We start from the raw sequence: 14,105 nt of genomic DNA on the forward strand, positions 1-14,105 counted from the left end.
CACAAAGAATCTCTTATCATTGCCTCAGTCTCTAGACATATCACACACGCAAAATGTCTCTCTCTCTCTCTCTCTCTCTCGCAAACACGCTCAACAAGGGTTTCCCCGAGAATAACTTATCGTCTATTCATCAATAGTCGTGGAAGTACGGCAAACACGAGACATGAAAAAGAATAAATCTACACGTGCGTAGACCACCTAGTATGACTACTAGTACTAGAGCAAGCCGAAAGTGCGCCGCCATCACCCCCTCCTTATCGGCGACGGGAAAACCTTTGTCTTACATAGTCGAGAAGTCATTGTGCTAAGGCCCTACATGCTGAGCCGTTGAATAGAATGTAGATCCTAGTTTATGGAAACAAGTATCTATAATACATTTGTATCTCCATACTTATATTTCTTATCTTATAAAAATACCGAGTTGGTGATGATGGTATGCGTGCCATCTTGCAATAGACCGCCCGATCTATATCTGACAGATGGAAATTAAACTAAAAGATACCTGCACCTCTCTCCATATTTGCAGACAAGGCCTTCCCTCGTTCATCCTTATCTCCAACAACCTCATTGTTGAGCAATTAAAAAAGGAAGCCTCTGGAACAAACTGGCCTGGTGGCCGCTGCCCACATCGTCCATCCCCTTGCCTCCGCTCAGTCCGACCACCAATCACCACCACGCCCCACTCCTCTTCACCTTATCTCCTCTTTCTCGAGATATCATTAGTTTTTACACATGGGATTACTCCCGCGTGGGTCAATCACAACAAGTGTTTTATAAAAAAAGCATCTTGATGTTCCGTGCAATGCACGGACATCTTGCTAGTACTCCTACAGAAGACTATGTTAGTGATGATGGTGTGTCTGCCATCCGTCATTTCTGACCATTAGATCTATATCTAACGACTGTGAGGTAAGTTGTTGCCTTTTCTCACCAACATCCCACTTCTCTACCAATTTGCAGAAAACCCATAATTATTATCTTAAAACCAACCACACCCCTCCCTCACCTCACCAAAACAGCCCAAGGAATATTTTCTGATTGAAACATAATATATCTCTAGTGATATATGTATATCAAAATTAGAGTGTTTTGTATCAAGTTTGTGAATAAGTATTATTCTAATTATGATCCGTTGCAACGCACGTGAACATTGCTAGTATTTCCAACCATGCAAAAAAATGCAAGTATTTCCATAGTTTCGAGTTTTCCATCAAGATATTAGTCACTCATGGTTGACATTTACTTTCAATCACGTACACATAGGCACTATGTAACTAGCCTTGCTTATTGGCTTCCAAAGCTTAACTTTCACTCATACTTATAATATGTAGAGTATTTAACAAAAAACTACCACTTTCAACCAGCCCTAGGAAGAAACTATCGTACAAAAAATAGCAAAAATACACCCAAAATTTCTTAATCCGTGCCAAAAACTACTTTAGTGCCGATTAGGCTCGTCTAAACCCATTTATGATAGGGTTGGCCCACACATCCGTGCTGACGAGGCAGCTTAAACCAACACATTTTGGTTGACCGTTGACACGAGGGACCCACATCTGACCTTCTATCCTGTTATATTCCCCCTCAAATCATTATTTTTCCTAAACATTACTTCAAACAGTACTGATGCGTGTTCGTCGGTGGCGCCGGTGATGAGCGAGTTGGCCGCTGCTCCGCTGGATGGGCCGGACGCTGCGCTGGCCTCCGCACGGGTTGGCAGGTTGGCCCGAGCATGACTCACGCGCGGGCAAGCCGCCGCGCTGGCCTTTGCTCGAGCCAGATGGCTGGCCTTAGTGCAGCGCGCTAGAGCAAGCCGCCGCGCCGCCGTGCCAATCTGGCTAGCAAACCTTGCAGACAAGCAGTTGGACGGAGCTATCTTGGCTAGCTAGCGGCAGCGAGCGCCGGACGGAGCTGGCATCCGGGCTGCCGCAAGATGGGCTCCGCAAAACCGGCGGTTTTGACCTCGCCTTATGCCGGCGGCGGTAGCTACGTCCCATGGCTGAGGATGACTAGGTGGACGAGCCAGAGGTAGGAGGTCACTCGGGGATTTTTGTGCAGACTGACATGTAGGTCCCACAAGTCATAACGCCTAACTTGCCGGTCGAATAGAAGGCGTTGACTTAAGGGGCGACATGGGTTGAAACGTGCCTATAACGGCACTTTGTAGAGTAGTCGTTTCTTGGTAGGGCTAGTTGGTAAGGCCATGTACAATGGTTGATAAGGTAGTCTTATCTTAAGTCTGCCATGTATGCAAGTGGTAGTAGTTTCTTGGCATTATTAGTGGTTTCTTGCAAGGAACAATGTACTACTAGCGACAATAGGCGATTCTAGGCTGTGTTGTACTCCAACGAGTACTACTAGTGGTCGCAGGAGTGTATACCTCGTTTTGTGGGTTCGATCCCGGCCGAACGCACGGTGGCCTTTTTTTAAATAGTACTCCACAAAACGAGGTAGTTTGAGTTTTCAAGTCGAACAGACGTGTCGCACCACAATATGGGTGCACAAGATAGCCCAGCCACATGAACGGGTTTTCCTTCCCATCATATCGTGGCTCACGTGTTCGCCCTAGCCGCACCTCTCTTGTAGCTTCCTCATCAGCTAGTAGTAGCATATTTAAACTAGCTCCTCCCAATTAAGCCCGAGGAGCCGGAAAAGCCTGGCGTGGCATTGGGAACTACGCAATATGGCTCTATACGTAAAGTGCTAGTACTCTACTACTCTGTAGCTTGTGGCGTTGCACGCATGGACTTCACTCCATTATCGGCTCTATAAAAGAAATTCCTCTTGACGTGATTTTTCTCTTTTGAAACGGAGGCAAAATCTTTGCCTCATCTCATTCATAAAGAAGGAACTACTAACAAAGTTCGACGAGATCCATTACACCTCCACAAATTGAAGCGAAAAGCCTAGTCTCGCTGTAGTATCAAATAACTCAAATGTTCTACCCTGCAGTAACCGTCGTTGATAAATAGGCTCACAGAGGTCCGAACGTCCTTAGATCTTCGGATTTCCGTAGATTAGGTTCTCTTGCCACGGCATCGAACGTCCGTAGGTGTCCGGTCGTCCGGTCTTCCTCGGAATTCCGCTAATTTCGTTCTGTTGGGGTAGCGTCGGTTGTCCGGAGGGGTTTGGTCATCCGGAGCCTGGGACTTATCGGACGTCCGGTCCTGGTCGGACGTCCGGCCGCTGAAGCATTCGTTGCCATGAGTTCCTTGGGCTGGCGTGACCTTTAGGGGTCGGACGTCCGGACTGGGCTGGTCGTCCGGTGCATGTAGCTTCCGTGGGAGCTCTTCTTCTTGTCCTTCGCGCTTGGTGTCCTCGCCGTCTTGTCCATTGGATGTAGATGTTCCGTAGCTTTCCTCCAAGTACCTAAGCACACATAGTGTTTCCGTTTGAGGTAGTATCCATGTCTCATGTGCCGAAAGTGGTAGTTCGAAAAGGAGTAAGTTCACCTTATCTTCGATAGCCTTTGCTCAAGCTCTTGTCATTGGTCCAAGTGGAGTCGTAGGAGTTGTAGATGCGTCCATGGGGATGGTTGTGGGATGCTCCGCATCATCTTCCCTCCCTTGGGAAAGATTCGACCTCGGATCAAAATCTTCATCACCATGGTAGGGCGAAAGGTCCTTGACGTTGAAGACGTCGCTCACATTGTACTTGTCATGCGGGAGGTCGATCTTGTAAGCGTTGTTGTTGTAGCGTGCTAGCACCTTGAAGCGTCCATCGGCTCATGGTAGAAGTTTGGACTTCCGTTCGTGAGGGAAGCGGTCCTTGCGAAGGTGTAGCCACACAAGATCTCCAATGTCGAATATCATGGGTTGCTTCTTGACGTTGATCTTGGTCGCGAATCATTGTACTTGGCACTCTATGTTGTGTCTTGTATCTTCATGCATCTTCCTGAGATAGCTCACTGGGGTACTCGCGTCCATGTTGATGCGCTCTTGGAGTGGTAGAGGGACAATGTCCAATGGGGACAACGGGTTGAAACCGTAGACGACCTCGAAAGGGGACTTGCCGGTAGTCGAATGTCTTGCACAGTTGTAGGCGTACTAGGCGATAGGTAGGCACTCCTCCCACTCCTTGATGTTCTTATTTATCAACACGCATAGTAGAGTGGAGAGTGTACGGTTCGTTGCTACCTCTTGAGCACTGCGTTGGTTTTCCCTTGAAGAGGAAAGGGTGATGCAGCAAAGTAGCATAAGTATTTCCCTCAGTTTTTTAGAACCAAGGTATCAATCTAGTAGGAGCCCACGCACGAGTCCCTCGCACCTACACAAACAAATAAATCCTCCGAACCAACGCAATAAAGGGGTTGTTAATCCCTTCACGGTCACTTACGAGAGTGAGATCTGATAGATATGATAAGATAATATTTTTGGTCTTTTTATGATAAAGATGCAAAGTAAAATAAAAGGCAATGAAAATAACTAAGTGTTGGAAGATTAATATGATGGAAAATAGACCTGGGGGCCATAGGTTTCGCTAGTGGCTTCTCTCAAGAGCATAAGTATTACGGTGGGTGAACAAATTACTGTTGAGCAATTGACAGAATTGAGCATAGTTATGAGGATATCTAGGTATGATCATGTATATAGGCATCACGTCCGAGACAAGTAGACCGACTCCTGCCTTCATCTACTACTATTACTCCACACATCGACCGCTATCCAGCATGCATCTAGAGTATTAAGTTCATAAGAACAGAGTAACACTTTAAGTAAGATGACATGATGAAGAGGGATAAACTCATGCAATATGATATAAACTCCATCTTGTTATCCTCGATGGCAACAATACAATACGTGCCTTGCTGCCCCTACTGTCACTGGGAAAGGACACCGCAAGATTGAACCCAAAGCTAAGCACTTCTCCCATTGCAAGAAAGATCAATCTAGTAGGCCAAACCAAACTAATGATTCAAAGAGACTTGCAAAGATAACCAATTATACATAAAAGAATTCAGAGAAGATTCAAATATTGTTCATAGATAAACTTGATCATAAACCCACAATTCGTCGATCTCAACAAACACACCGCAAAAGAACATTACATCGAATAGATCTCCACAAGAGAGGGGGAGAACATTGTATTGAGATCCAAAAAGAGAGAAGAAGCCATCTAGCTAATAACTATGGACCCGAAGGTCTGAGGTAAACTACTCACACATCATCGGAGAGGCTATGGTGTTGATGTAGAAGCCCTCCGTGATCAATGCCCCCTCCGGCGGAGCTCCGGAAAAGGCCCCAAGATGGGATCTCACGGGTACAGAAGGTTGCGGCGGTGGAATTAGGTTTTTGGCTCCATATCTGGTAGTTTGGGGGTACATAGTTATATATAGGAGGAAGAAGTACGTCGGTGGAGCAACGTGGGGCCCACAAGGGTAGGCGCGCACCCTACCTCGTGCCCTCCTGGTTGATGTCTTGACATAGGGTCCAAGTCCTCTGGATCATGTTCGTTCTGAAAATCATGTTCCCGAAGGTTTCATTCTGTTTGGACTCCGTTTGATATTCTTTTTCTGCGAAACTCTGAAATAGGCAAAAACAACAATTCTGGGCTGGGCCTCCGGTTAATAGGTTAGTCCCAAAAATAATATAAAAGAGTATAATAAAGCCCAATAATGTCCAAAACAGAATATTATATAGCATGGAACAATCAAAAATTATAGATACGTTGGAGACGTATCAAGCATCCCCAAGCTTAATTCCTGCTCGTCCTCGAGTAGGTAAATGATAAAAACAGAATTTTTGATGTGGAATGCTACTTAGCATAATTTCAATGTAATTCTTCTTATTCTGGCATGAATGTTCAGTTTTAATATGATTCAGGATAAGAGTTTAATGTTGACATAAAAACAATAATACTTCAAGCATGTTAACCAAGCAATTATGTCTTATCAAAATAACATAGCCAAAGCAAGTTATCCCTACAAAATCATATAGTCTGGCTATGCTCCATCTTCCCCACACAAAATATTCATATCATGTACAACCCCGGTTTTAGCCAAGCAATTGGTTCATACTTTTTAACGCGCTTTACCCTTTTCAATTCTTACGCAATACATGAGCGCAAGCCATGGATATAGCACTATGGTGGAATAAGGTATAATGGTAGGGGTTATGTGGGAAGACAAAAAAAGGAGAAAGTCTCACATCAATGAGGCTAATCAACGGGCTATGGAGATGCCCATCAATTGATGTTAATGCAAGGAGTAGGGATTGCCATGCAACGGATGCACTAGAGCTATAAGTGTACGAAATCTCAAAAAGAAACTAAGTGGGTGTGCATCCAACTTGCTTGCTCACGAAGACCTCGGGCATTTTGAGGAAGCCCATCATTGCAATATACAAGCCAAGTTCTATAATGAAATTTCCCACTAGTATATGAAAGTGACAAAATAAGAGACTCTCTATTATGAAGATCACGGTGCTACTTTAAAGCACAAGTGTGGTAAAAGGATAGTAGCATTGTCCCTTCTCTCTTTTTCTCTCATTTCTTTTTATTTGGTCTATTTCTCTCTCTTTTTATGGCCTATTTTTTTTAGTCCGGAGTCTCATCCCGACTTGTGGGGGAATCATAGTCTCCATCATCCTTTCCTCACTTGGGACAATGCTCTAATAATGATGATCATCACACTTTTATTTCCTTACAACTCATGAATTACAAGTCAATACTTAGAACAAAATATGACTCTATGTGGATACCTCCAGCGGTGTACCGGGATATGCAATGAATCAAGAGCGACATGTATGAAAGAATTATGAATGGTGGCTTTGCCACAAATACAATGTCAACTACATGATCATGCAATGCAATATGACAATGATGGAACGTGTCATGATAAACGAACCGATGGAAAGTTGCATGGCAATATATCTCGGAATGGCTATGGGAATGCCATAATAGGTAGGTATGGTGGCTGTTTTGAGGAAGATATAAGGAGGTTTATGTGTGATAGAGCGTATCATATCACGGGGTTTGGATGCACCGGCGAAGTTTGCACCAACTCTCAAGGTGAGAAAGGGCAATGCACGGTACCGAAGAGGCTAGAAAATTGCGAAAAGGTAAGTGTGCGTATAATCCATGGACTCACATTAGTCATAAAGAACTCATATACTTATTGCAAAAATTTATTAGCCTTCGAAGCAAAGTACTACTATGCATGCTCCTAGGGGAAGGGTTGGTAGGAGTTAAGCATCGCGCGATCCCGACCGCCACACAAAGGATGACAATCAATAAATACCTCATGCTCCGACTTCGTTACACAACGGTTCACCATACGTGCATGCTACGGGAATCACAAACTCCAACACAAGTATTTTTCAATTCCACAATTACTCAAATAGCACAACTATGATATTACCACCTTTATATCTCAAAACAATTATCTAGTATCAAATTTCTCATGATATTTAGTTAAAGCAAATTGCCATGCTATTTTATAGGACTCTCAAAAAGATATAAGTGAAGCATGAGAGAACAATAGTTTCTATAAAACAAATCTACCGTCGTGCTCTAAAAGATATAAGTGAAGTACTAGAGCAAAACTATATAACTCAAAAGATATAAATGAAGCACATAGAGTATTCTAACAATTTCCGAATCATGCGTGTCTCTCTTAAAAGGTGTGTACAGCAAGGATGATTTTGGTAAACTAAGAACAAAGACCCAAATAATACAAGATGCTCCAAGCAAAACACATATCATGTGGTGAATAAAAATATAGCTCCAAGTAAAGTTACCTATGAAAGTAGACGAAAGAGGGGATGCCTTCCGGGGCATCCCCAAGCTTTGGCTTTTAGGCGTCCTTAGATTATCTTGGGGTGCCATAGGCATCCAAAACCTTAGGCTCTTGCCACTCCATGTTCCATGATCCATCAAATCTTTCACCCAAAACTTGAAAACTTCACAACACAAAACTTGACAGAAAATCTCGTGAGCTCCGTTAGCGAAAGAAAATAAAACACCACTTCAAGGTACTGTAGTGAACTCATTCTTAATTTTTATTGGTGTTAAACCTACTGTATTCCAACTTCTCTATGGTTTATAAACTATTTTACTAGCCATAGATTCATCAAAATAAGCAAACAACACACGAAAAACGGAATCTGTCAAAAACAGAACAGTCTGTAGTAATCTGTAACTAACGCAAACTTCTGGAACTCCAAAAATTCAGCCAAAATAGGACGACCTAAATAATTTGTTTATTGATCAGCAGAAATTGGAATCAATATTTTATCGCATTCTGGTGATTTTTAACAATTATTTTCGTGAACAGAAAGTTTCTGGAATTTTCAGCAAGATCAAATAACTATGATCCAAGAAGATCCTATAGGTTTAACTTGGCACAAACACTAATTAAAACATAAAAACGCATCTAACCAGAGGCTAGATCAAATATTTATTGCTAAACAGAAGCAAAAAAGCAAAAAACTAAATAAAATTGTGTTGCCTCCCAACAAGCGCTATCGTTTAACGCCCCTAGCTAGGCATAATAGCAAGGATAGATCTAGGTATTGCCATCTTTGGTAAGCAAATTATTAATGGATTTATGCTCGGTGATCCTTTGATCTAAAGCGTCCAGCCGCTTATTGCAAAGTGTAATTAGTTTCATGCGGTTGTTATTCCCACCAATACTTTTAAGAGGTTCAACAATATTTTGTAATTCACATAATTTCTCTAGAATTTGAGTCTCTTCTTGGGTAAGGGATGATCCTTTTTGTAGGGGGAGTACTCCCACTATCCCCTCTATAATCTCATAAGCGAAGCCAGGATCAATATCGATAAAACTACCTTTGGCGGAAAAATCGAGGAGTTGTCTATGGGGCAAGGTTAGCCCAACATAAAAATTGCGAAGCAAAATTTTAAAATCTCCCTCTATATTGCCACTACGATAAGGTTCGAGCATCCTAAACCAAGCATCGTTTAAATTTTCCCCTTGTCTTTGCTTGAAGTGGAGGACTTCAAAGTCAGGAGACGAAGGGATAAAGACCGAGCTAGCCATAACGACAAGCAAGCGAGCAAACAAGAAGCAAGCGAGAAAGAGGCGAACGGAAAAGAGAAGGCAAATAAAACGGCAAGGGTGAAGTGGGGGAGAGGAAAATGAGAGGCAAATGGCAAATAATGTAATGCGGGAGATAAGGGTTTGTGATGGGTACTTGGTATGTTGACTTTTGCGTAGACTCCCCGGCAACGGCGCCAGAAATCCTTCTTGCTACCTCTTGAGCACTGCGTTGGTTTTCCCTTGAAGAGGAAATGGTGATGCAGCAAAGTAGCGTAAGTATTTCCCTCAGTTTTTGAGAACCAAGGTATCAATCTAGTAGGAGGCCACGCACGAGTCCCTCGCACCTACAAAAACAAATAAATCCTCGCAACCAACGCAATAAAGGGGTTGTCAATCTCTTCACGGTCACTTACGAGAGTGAGATCTGATAGATATGATAAGATAATATTTTTGGTATTTTTATGATAAAGATGCAAAGTAAAATAAAAGCCAATGAAAATAACTAGGTGGAAAATAAACCCGGGGGCCATAGGTTTCACTAGTGGCTTCTCACAAGAGCATAAGTATTACGGTGGGTGAACAAATTACTGTTGAGCAATTGACAGAATTGAGCATAGTTATGAGAATATATAGGTATGATCATGTATATAGGCATCACGTCCGAGACAAGTAGACCGACTCCTGCCTGCATCTACTACTATTACTCCACACATCGACCGCTATCCAGCATGCATCTAGAGTATTAAGTTCATAAGAACAGAGTAACGCTTTAAGTAAGATGACATGATGTAGAGGGATAAACTCATGCAATATGATATAAACCCCATCTTGTTATCCTCAATGGCAACAATACAATACGTGCCTTGCTGCCCCTACTATCACTGGGAAAGGACACCGCAAGATTGAACCCAAAGCTAAGCACTTCTCCCATTGCAAGAAAGATCAATCTAGTAGGCCAAACCAAACTGATAATTCGAAGAGACTTTCAAAGATAACCAATTATACATAAAAGAATTCAGAGAAGATTCAAATATTGTTCATAGATAAACTTGACCATAAACCCACAATTCATCGGTCTCAACAAGCACACCGCAAAAGAAGATTACATCGAATAGATCTCCACAAGAGAGGGGGAGAACATTGTATTGAGATCCAAAAAAAGAGAAGAAGCCATCTAGCTAATAACTATGGACCTGAAGATCTGAGGTAAACTACTCACACATGATCGGAGAGGCTATGGTGTTGATGTAGAAGCCCTCCGTGATCGATGCCCCCTCCGGCGGAGCTCCGGAAAAGGCCCCAAGATTGGATCTCACGGGTACAAAAGGTTGCGGCGGTGGAATTAGGTTTTTGGCTCCGTATCTGGTAGTTTGGGGGTACGTAGGTATATATAGGAGGAAGAAGTACGTCGGTGGAGCAACGTGGGGCCCACGAGGGTGGAGGGCGCGCCCAGGGGGGTAGGCGCGCCCCCCTACCTCGTGCCTTCCTGGTTGATGTCTTGACGTAGGGTCCAAGTCCTCTGGATCACGTTCGTTCCGAAAATCACGTTCCCGAAGGTTTCATTCCGTTTGGACTCCGTTTGATATTCTTTTTCTGCGAAACTCTGAAATAGGCCAAAAACAGCAATTCTGGGCTGGGCCTCTGATTAATAGGTTAGTCCCAAAAATAATATAAAAGTGTATAATAAAGCCCAATAATGTCCAAAACAGAATATAATATAGCGTGGAACAATCAAAAATTATAGTTACGTTGGAGATGTATCATTCGTCACCTCCATTTGGCCGTCGGTTTGTGGATGGTATGCCTTGGAGAATAGTAGCATGATTCCGAGCTTGGCGCATAAAGTCTTCCAAAAGTAACTCAAGAACTTGACGTCGCGGTCCGAGACAATCGTCTTTGGTACTCCATAAAGTCACAAGATTTCCCTACAAAAAAGATTGGCATCATGTGAAGCATTGTCTATCTTCTTGCAAGAAATGAAATGAGCCATTTTGGAGAATCGGCCCACAACAACAAAAACAAAATCCTTGCCATTTCTATCTAGGCAAACCAAGCACAAAATCCATGCTAATATCTTCCCATGGTTGGTACGGAATTGGAAGAGGTATATAGAGGCCATGAGATTGAGCTTTAGACTTAGCTTTGCGACATGTAGAGCATCGGTTGGTGAGGTGGTTGACATCGCAAAACATCTTGGGCCAAAAATAGTTCTTGGAAAGCGTAGCAAGTGTCTTGTCGCGTCCAAAGTGTCCCATTAGTCCTCCTCCATGAGATTCTTGCAAAAGCAACAAACGAAGAGAAGACTCGGGGATGCAACGTTTGTTAGCTCTCATAAGATAACCATCTTTGATGTAATAGCGTTCCCAAGATGGATGCGTCAAACACTTTGCATAAGGAATAGCAAAAGTAGGGTCATGCGCATACAAGTCTTTTATGTGCTCAAAGCCAATGACATGCAATTCAAGTTGAGTTACAAGCATGCATATACGGGAAAGCGCATCCGCCACAACATTTTCCTTACCTTTAATATACTTGATAACATAAGGAAATGACTGTCGGCGTCCTGGGAACAGGGGTCCCCAGACTTGCCTGCGTGCGGCCCACAGCGTGGTTCCACCAGCGGCCCTGTACGGCCCATCTTCACCAGCAAACACTCAAGACCCTCGCGAGGGTCCAAGCCTCGTGAGGCAGACGACACAAGACCTCCTCGGGGGCAGCTTCACCAGGCAGGCTCGCGAGGGGCGGAGAGATCAAGGCAAGGGACACCTCGCGAGGTTTATGTGATGCAAGCCATGACGACTGGAGCCAGGCGGGCGCCAGCACGCGCAGTGTCCTCGTTTCCTCTTTGGTGCTAAAGGGGCAAGCGCATGCGAGGAGTCCCGAAGCATCAGATAAAGGTTTCCATATCGGTGCAACAAGACCAAGACCAGTAGGACGACAGGGCGGAGGTCACCGTGGAGCCCAAGACGGCGTCACGCCAGAGCCTTTGGCAGGCGAAGACTACCTTTAGTCAGGATAACTTGTACTAGTTGTCTCCCTTCGAATTTGGCCGTTGTTGGATCCCTTCCCGCTCAATATTTGGGGAGAGGACCAGGGCCTCTATAAATAGGACTAGCCACCCCCATAGAGAGGGGGGATCACTCAGATCATCCTCAACCACACAAGTTCACCAAGCACAAGGGCACCTCTCCTCAAGAGGCTGTTCTTCCCTTGTAATTGTTCATCCTCGGCCCAAGAGGCAATCCACCACACCACACTGGAGTAGGGTATTACACCACATCGATGGCCCGAACCAGTATAAACTCTTGTGTCTCCTTGCTATTTGGGTTCGACGCGCTAGGCCTGACGATCGTTGTGAGAGCGAGCTAAGGGAGGGAGAGATCTTCGTGCGCACCCCAGTGTTCGAAACTCAAGTGTTTTGCCGGAACCCGAAATCCGACATTTGGCACGCCAGGTAGGGGTGCTCCGAAGTCCCCCCCCCCCTGACGGCTTTGCCTCTCCGACCGGCTCTCATGGACAGTGCCGCTTCTCCGACTGGATCGAGGAGCGCCATAAGCAGCGCCACGGGGCTCCGGGCCTTTACCCCCGCCTTGCGGTGTGTGCGGTGGCCGCACAAGTTCAAGCCGGAGATGTCGCACCACTACGATGGTGCGGCGGATCCGGCGGCCTTCCTGCTAGCATACGAGGAGGCCGTTCCGGAGGCTGGGGGCGATGATAAGGTCATGGCCAACTAGCTCCCCATGGCCCTCGCTGGCGTGCCGCGTGCTTGGCTCCTACACCTGCTGGGAACTTCTGTGGCCACCTGGGGGGAGCTGCGCGGCCTTTTCATCGCGTGCTTCGGCGGACCAGCACCCCCCGCCGTCGCGACTCTCCTCGGCGGCTCACAGAGGCCGTCCCCGGACCGTCACACCAAGCCGTTCTTACGCCAGATCAGTGCCGCCTCCATGCGGTAGGGGGCTCCCCCGGGTTGGGCGGCGCCCAAGGCCAACCTGACCTTCGACTCGGGAAATCACCCAGTCAGCACCGTCGGCTCGGGCGTGCTCGCAATGCTTTGCGCGCCCACCATCTGCAGCGTAGCCGGCACCAAGACCCTCATCGACGGCGGCGCCGGCCTCAACGTGCTCTCTGTGGAGGCTCTTAGCCTCTTTCACGTACCGCTTGAGCGGCTCCGCCCCAGCAAGCCTTTCTCCGGGGTTGGCGGCGGCTGCTCCGATCCCCTGGGGCAGATCCGCCTCCCCGTGACCTTCGGCACACGCGACAACTACCGCACCAAGCTAATCGACTTCGACATCGCCTGCATCGACCTACCGTACAACGCCATCCTCGGGTACCCGGCGCTGGCCCAATTCATGGTGGCTACTCATCCTGCCTACAACCTCATGAAGATGCCGGGGAGCAAGGGCGTCCTCACCGTGACGGGAGACACCAAGGAAGCCTTGGCAGCCCTCAAACTCGCTTTGAGGGCCACGGCGGCAGCTTGCCCTGCCAACAAGGCCGTACCCGGGACCAAGGGGGCTGCGCTGACCAAGAAGAAGCAGTTATTCACTCAAGGTCAAGCCAAGACGAAGCAAATACCGGTCGACGAGGACGGGGCCTCGGGCGCCACCTTTACTATTGGCGCCGACCTCGCCCTAGATCAAGAAAGCGAGTTGGTGGACTTCCTGCGGGCGAACAAGGAAGTGTTCACCTGGGAGCCCAAGCAGCTAGTTGGGGTCCCAAGAGGAGTTATTGAGCATCATCTGAAGGTATGCCCTAACGTGTGCCCTGTGAAGCATAGGGCGAGGCGACAGTCCGCGGAGAAGCAGTCTTTCATCATCCAGGGATCCCGCAAGCTGGAGGCAGCATGTGTCATTCACGAGGTCCGGTAACCTGAGTGGCTGGTGAACCCGGTCATTGTGCCGAAGAAAGGAGGGAAGGAGTGTATGTGTGTCGACTTCACCAACCTCAACAAGGCCTGCCCTCAAGACCCATTACCGCTACCACGCGTCGACCAGATTGTCGACTCCACCACTGAGTGCGACCTGCTATGTTTCCTGGACACGTTCTCGGGCTACCACCAGATCAAGATGGTGGTAGAAGATGTCGAGAAAACGGCTTTCTTGACCCC

Source organism: Triticum aestivum, chromosome 3D (assembly GCF_018294505.1).
Source record: "Triticum aestivum cultivar Chinese Spring chromosome 3D, IWGSC CS RefSeq v2.1, whole genome shotgun sequence".
Lineage (NCBI taxonomy): Eukaryota > Viridiplantae > Streptophyta > Magnoliopsida > Poales > Poaceae > Triticum > Triticum aestivum.